The sequence below is a fragment of the Sturnus vulgaris genome, unplaced genomic scaffold (genome assembly GCF_052056855.1).
Source record: "Sturnus vulgaris isolate bStuVul1 unplaced genomic scaffold, bStuVul1.hap1 Scaffold_692, whole genome shotgun sequence".
NCBI lineage: Eukaryota > Metazoa > Chordata > Aves > Passeriformes > Sturnidae > Sturnus > Sturnus vulgaris.
Genome location: NW_028276633.1, coordinates 32,501 through 40,000, shown reverse-complemented (window position 1 = coordinate 40,000; position 7,500 = coordinate 32,501).

Below are 7,500 nucleotides of genomic sequence, written 5' to 3'. Positions count from 1 at the left end.
ACGCAGCCTCGCCTGGGCCGGGGGAGCGCGGTGGCTCTCGGATCGCATCGCTCTCTCTGGGGGCTTTCTCGCTTCTCCCCCGGACTGAACACGCAGCCTCGGCCTGGGCCGGGGAGCGGCTCTCGGATCGCATCGGTCTCTCTGGGGGCTTTCTCGCTTCTCCCCCGACTGAGCACGCAGCCTCGCCTGGGCCGGGGAGCGGCTCTCGGATCGCATCGGTCTCTCTCTCTGGGCTAACCTGTCCCAGTCGAACTGGGTAAGACGGGAAGCCGGACGAAGCCACGCGACTCGCCCCGACATCGGCGGTGTTCTTCTGGCCCTGGCGACCGCACGCGCGTCCGCCCTTCTCCGCCACGGACACAGGCACGGCAACAGCCTGTGGGGATACGGCCCGTCACCTCGTTCCCATAATACGGACAGATGGGCCCGAAGCGGCGGAGGCCGGAAAGAGAACCGATGTACGTGACCGAGGGGGCGCAGTGGCGCACGCCGCCTTCTACGATGACATAGCCGGAGGCAGCGAGAAACAGCGACCCCTTGGAGTACTTCCAGGCCGGCGGCGGACAACAGGTCTACCAGCCATGAAACGGGCAACAGGTCTACCGACGGCTTGCTGCGGACAACAGGTCTACCCAGCCATGAAACGGGCAACAGGTCTACCAAGCTGCGGACACCAGGTCTACCCAGGGCATGCTGCGGACACCAGGTCTACCCACGGCTTGCTGCGGACAACAGGTCTACCCAGCTGCGGACAACAGGTCTACCCAGGGCATGAAACGGGCAACAGGTCTACCAAGCTGCGGACACCAGGTCTACCCAGGGCATGCTGCGGACACCAGGTCTACCCACGGCTTGCTGCGGACAACAGGTCTACCCAGCCATGAAACGGGCAACAGGTCTACCAAGCTGCGGACACCAGGTCTACCCAGGGCATGCTGCGGACACCAGGTCTACCCACGGCTTGCTGCGGACACCAGGTCTACCCAGCCATGAAACGGGCAACAGGTCTACCAAGCTGCGGACACCAGGTCTACCCAGGGCATGCTGCGGACACCAGGTCTACCCACTCAATGCTGCGGACAACAGGTCTACCCAGCCATGAAACGGGCAACAGGTCTACCAAGCTGCGGACACCAGGTCTACCCAGGGCATGCTGCGGACACCAGGTCTACCCAGCCATGAAACGGGCAACAGGTCTACTCACGGCTTGCTGCGGACAACAGGTCTACCCAGCCATGAAACGGGCAACAGGTCTACCCACGGCTTGCTGCGGACACCAGGTCTACCAACTCAATGCTGCGGACACCAGGTCTACCCAGCCATGAAACGGGCAACAGGTCTACCAAGCTGCGGACACCAGGTCTACCCACGGCTTGCTGCGGACAACAGGTCTACCCAGGCATGAATCGGGCAACAGGTCTACCAAGCTGCGGACACCAGGTCTACCCACGGCTTGCTGCGGACAACAGGTCTACCCAGCCATGAAACGGGCAACAGGTCTACCAAGCTGCGGACACCAGGTCTACCCAGGGCATGCTGCGGACACCAGGTCTACCCAGCCATGAAACGGGCAACAGGTCTACTCACGGCTTGCTGCGGACAACAGGTCTACCCAGCCATGAAACGGGCAACAGGTCTACCAAGCTGCGGACAACAGGTCTACCCAGGGCATGCTGCGGACAACAGGTCTACCCAGCCATGAAACGGGCAACAGGTCTACTCACGGCTTGCTGCGGACACCAGGTCTACCCAGCCATGAAACGGGCAACAGGTCTACCAAGCTGCGGACACCAGGTCTACCCAGGGCATGCTGCGGACACCAGGTCTACCCACGGCTTGCTGCGGACACCAGGTCTACCCAGCCATGAAACGGGCAACAGGTCTACCAAGCTGCGGACACCAGGTCTACCCAGGGCATGCTGCGGACACCAGGTCTACCCACGGCTTGCTGCGGACAACAGGTCTACCCAGCCATGAAACGGGCAACAGGTCTACCAAGCTGCGGACACCAGGTCTACCCAGGGCATGCTGCGGACAACAGGTCTACCCAGCCATGAAACGGGCAACAGGTCTACTCACGGCTTGCTGCGGACACCAGGTCTACCCAGCCATGAAACGGGCAACAGGTCTACCAACTCAATGCTGCGGACAACAGGTCTACCCAGCCATGAAACGGGCAACAGGTCTACCAAGCTGCGGACACCAGGTCTACCCAGGGCATGCTGCGGACACCAGGTCTACCCACGGCTTGCTGCGGACACCAGGTCTACCCAGCCATGAAACGGGCAACAGGTCTACCAAGCTGCGGACACCAGGTCTACCCAGGGCATGCTGCGGACACCAGGTCTACCCACTCAATGCTGCGGACAACAGGTCTACCCAGCCATGAATCGGGCAACAGGTCTACCAAGCTGCGGACACCAGGTCTACCCACGGCTTGCTGCGGACACCAGGTCTACCCAGCCATGAAACGGGCACCAGGTCTACTCACGGCTTGCTGCGGACACCAAGTCTACCCAGCCATGAAACGGGCAACAGGTCTACCAAGCTGCGGACACCAGGTCTACCCAGCCATGAAACGGGCAACAGGTCTACCAACTCAATGCTGCGGACAACAGGTCTACCCAGCCATGAAACGGGCAACAGGTCTACCAAGCTGCGGACACCAGGTCTACCCACGGCTTGCTGCGGACACCAGGTCTACCAACTCAATGCTGCGGACACCAGGTCTACCCAGCCATGAAACGGGCAACAGGTCTACCAAGCTGCGGACACCAGGTCTACCCAGGGCATGCTGCGGACACCAGGTCTACCCAGCCATGAAACGGGCAACAGGTCTACCAAGCTGCGGACACCAGGTCTACCCAGGGCATGCTGCGGACACCAGGTCTACCCAGCCATGAAACGGGCAACAGGTCTACTCACGGCTTGCTGCGGACACCAGGTCTACCCAGCCATGAAACGGGCAACAGGTCTACCAAGCTGCGGACACCAGGTCTACCCAGGGCATGCTGCGGACACCAGGTCTACCCAGCCATGAAACGGGCAACAGGTCTACTCACGGCTTGCTGCGGACACCAGGTCTACCCAGCCATGAATCGGGCAACAGGTCTACCAAGCTGCGGACAACAGGTCTACCCAGGGCATGCTGCGGACACCAGGTCTACCAACTCAATGCTGCGGACACCAGGTCTACCCAGCCATGAAACGGGCAACAGGTCTACCAAGCTGCGGACACCAGGTCTACCCAGGGTATGTAGCGGACACCAGGTCTACCAACTCAATGCTGCGGACACCAGGTCTACCCAGCCATGAAACGGGCAACAGGTCTACCAAGCTGCGGACACCAGGTCTACCCAGGGCATGCTGCGGACAACAGGTCTACCCAGCCATGAAACGGGCAACAGGTCTACTCACGGCTTGCTGCGGACAACAGGTCTACCCAGCCATGAAACGGGCAACAGGTCTACCAAGCTGCGGACACCAGGTCTACCCAGGGCATGCTGCGGACACCAGGTCTACCCAGCCATGAAACGGGCAACAGGTCTACTCACGGCTTGCTGCGGACACCAGGTCTACCCAGCCATGAAACGGGCAACAGGTCTACCAAGCTGCGGACACCAGGTCTACCCAGCCATGAAACGGGCAACAGGTCTACCAAGCTGCGGACACCAGGTCTACCCACGGCTTGCTGCGGACAACAGGTCTACCCAGCCATGAAACGGGCAACAGGTCTACCAAGCTGCGGACACCAGGTCTACCCAGGGCATGCTGCGGACACCAGGTCTACCCAGCCATGAAACGGGCAACAGGTCTACTCACGGCTTGCTGCGGACACCAGGTCTACCCAGCCATGAAACGGGCAACAGGTCTACCAAGCTGCGGACACCAGGTCTACCCAGGGCATGCTGCGGACACCAGGTCTACCCACTCAATGCTGCGGACAACAGGTCTACCCAGCCATGAAACGGGCAACAGGTCTACCAAGCTGCGGACACCAGGTCTACCCAGGGCATGCTGCGGACACCAGGTCTACCAACTCAATGCTGCGGACAACAGGTCTACCCAGCCATGAAACGGGCAACAGGTCTACCAAGCTGCGGACACCAGGTCTACCCACGGCTTGCTGCGGACACCAGGTCTACCCAGCCATGAAACGGGCAACAGGTCTACCAAGCTGCGGACACCAGGTCTACCCAGGGCATGCTGCGGACACCAGGTCTACCCACGGCTTGCTGCGGACAACAGGTCTACCCACTCCAAGCTGCGGACACCAGGTCTAACTACTCCATTACGCGGACAACAGGTCTACCCACTCCATGCGGCGGACAACATGTCTACCCGCTCCATGCTGCGGACACCAGGTCTGCCCACGCCGTGATGCGGACCACAGGTCTACCTTCGCCATGCTGCACGCAGCCCGGGTCGCACCGGAGCTAGGTAGACCCGGTCGCCGCGGCCGTCGCAGCGCCCTCGCCCTCGACGGCGGACCCACGCCGCCGGTCCCGGAGGCGGGTAGACCTGGTCGCCGCGGCCACGGCGGCCGCCCATCCCGGAGCCCAGTAGACCTGGCCGCCGCGGGACCGGCCAAGTTTCCCGGAGTCGTGTAGACCTGGTCGTCGCGGCCACGGCCGCCGCCGCTGCGCCTTCGCCGGCGACGGCGGTCCCACGCCACCGGCCCCGGAGCCGCGTCGACCTGGCCGCCGCGGGACGGGCCACGTTTCGCGGATCCGGGTAGACGAGGCATCCTTGTACCATCTCGGAGCCGGGGAAACCCCACAGCCTCTTAACGCTCCGGAGCCCAAGTGCTCCAGCAGCCTTGCCCCGCCCGGCAGAATCGATTTCAAGACCAAGACATATTTTCGACAACATTTTATTTCATCATTTCATTTCATTTCATTTCTTTTCATTTCATTTTATTATTTTATTTTATTTCGTTTTGTTTTGTTTTGTTTTGATTTGATTTGATTTGTTTCATTTCCTCTTTGCCTTTTTTGAATGATTGCCTCTTCTATTTACTCGGAAAGAAAATCTTTTCCGGAAAACAAAACTCTTGCCAAATCTTATTTGTGATCCCTTTGGGCCCACAGCCGAGCTGACGGAGGGCCTGTGCCCGGTTCTCGCCCTGCTGACACACTGACCCCCCCAAACGGCGTCCTCCCTACCCCACGCCTCCTCCCCCGTCCCCCAGAGACCCTACCTACAGAGCCCCCCCCCACCACAAAACAGAACCTCACGGGCCGCAGCACAGCCAGGGGAAGCACGTACGTGCAGCGAAACTCGGCCCAAAGCCGCCGCGCCCTGGCACAACTCGCCCTGCCCCTTCCCGCCCCACGGAGGCGGCTGCATCGAGGCGACCGGCGCCGCCGTCGGCAAGCGGGTGGCCGCTTTCGGGCCGGTTCTTCCGCGGAAGGTCTGCAGAGCTCTTGGGGCCTCGGCGCGGGTTTGGGGGGCCGTGAGGGCTCGCTGTCGAGGCGCCCGGGGCCGGCACGAAGCCGCCTGCCCTCTCCCTGTCCCTGCCCCGTCTTCCGCAGCCACCCATTAACGCTGGGGGCGAGCCCGCCCTCCGCCATCAACCTCCCATGCAGCGCTTTCAGACTTTCCCCGCCCCTGCCCATTGTCGGCTGGGGGCGCCCTGCCCCCCGCCGTCAGCCTCCCTGGCAGCGCTTTCAGACTCTCTCGGGCCCCTGCCCATTGTCGGCTGGGGGCGCCCCGCCCCCCGCCCTCAGCCTCCCTGGCAGCGCTTTCAGACTGCCTCGGGCCCTGCCCATTGTCGGTTGGGGGCGCCCCGCCCCCCGCCCTCAGCCTCCCTGGCAGCGCTTTCAGACTGCCTCGGGCCCTGCCCATTGTCGGTTGGGGGCGACCCCGCCCTCCGCCATCAGCCTCCCTGGCAGCGCTTTCAGACTGCCTCGGGCCCTGCCCATTGTCGGTTGGGGGCGACCCCGCCCTCCGCCATCAGCCTCCCTGGCAGCACTTTCAGCCTCTTCCTGCCCCCGCCCACGGTCCCACCGGGCAGTTTACACGGCGGCGGCGGGAGGCTGATGCCGAGGTCGGCAGGCGGAGAGCCTGGTGCACAAGCAGGGATGGCGGCGGGATGATTGGCGCCGTCTGTCCCTGGTCAAAGAAGCTCTCTGTTCAGCTTTCTCGGAGCCTTTTGCTTTGGTGGCGTTCCTTCCTCCTCCGCCCCGGCGCCGCTCAAGCCTGCGGCAGGGCGGCAGCGCGGCGGGTGGGCGGCCGGGGGGAGGGGGGAGGGGGGGGGGGAGGGAGGGAGCGCGCGAGCGAGCGAGCGAGCGAGCGCGCTGCAGAAATGAAGCCCGGAGCAGGGCCGCGGTCCATTCGAGCACGGGGAGGGGGCGCGACAACGCTGCCTGCTCCTGTCGGGGAGCGCTTGGGGAAGTGGGGTGCCGGCACCATGACGGCGGAGCGGACAGGGGCCGCGGCTGGGGAAGAGGCCGGCGGAGCTCGCCAGTGGATGCTGGCGCACGGAGCCGGCAGGGACACCTGGGCACGGCTGGGACCGAAAGTCGCCCGCCTTCACGCCCCGCCTTTCGCCGGGGGGAAGAAGACGCGAGAGCAGGGCTGCCTGCTGGGCTGCCAGTGCCCGCGGTCATGCCGGACGTGCAGGCCGACCGCCGAAGGCGTGCTCGCCGCTGCAGAGACGACAAGGGGGCCGCGCGTCCGATGGAAGAGACGGGGCGCCATCGCGCGGCGGCCGGGCTGCAAGGCCGGCCGACGGTAACAGGACTACCACGCCGCGGGTGGCCAGAGACAAAGACCGGCCGAGGGCAACAGGTCTACCCAGCATTATGCCGGCCGGTACCAGGGCCGGCCGAGGGCAACAGGTCTACCCAGCATTAGGCCAGCCGGAAAGACGGCCGGCAGAGGGCAACAGGTCTACCCAGCATTCGGCCGTCAGGTACAAAGGCCGGCCGAGGGCAACAGGTCTACCCAGCATTCGGCTGGCCGGTAACACGGCCGGCCGAGGGCAACAGGTCTACCCAGCATTCGGCCGTCAGGTACAAAGGCCGGCCGAGGGCAACAGGTCTACCCAGCATTAGGCCGCCACGTCCAAAGGCCGGCCGAGGGCAACAGGTCTACCCAGCATTAGGCCGCCACGTCCAAAGGCCGGCCGAGGGCAACAGGTCTACCCAGCATTCGGCCACCACGTACAAAGGCCGGCCGAGGGCAACAGGTCTACCCAGCATTCGGCTGGCCGGTAACACGGCGGGCCGAGGGCAACAGGTCTACCCAGCATTAGGCCGGCCGGTAACACTGCCGGCCGAGGGCAACAGGTCTACCCAGCATTCGGCCGCCACGTCCAAAGGCCGGCCGAGGGCAACAGGTCTACCCAGCATTAGGCCGCCACGTCCAAAGGCCGGCCGAGGGCAACAGGTCTACCCAGCATTCGGCCGCCACGTCCAAAGGCCGGCCGAGGGCAACAGGTCTACCCAGCATTAGGCCGGCCGGTAACACGGCCGGCCGAGGGCAACAGGTCTACCC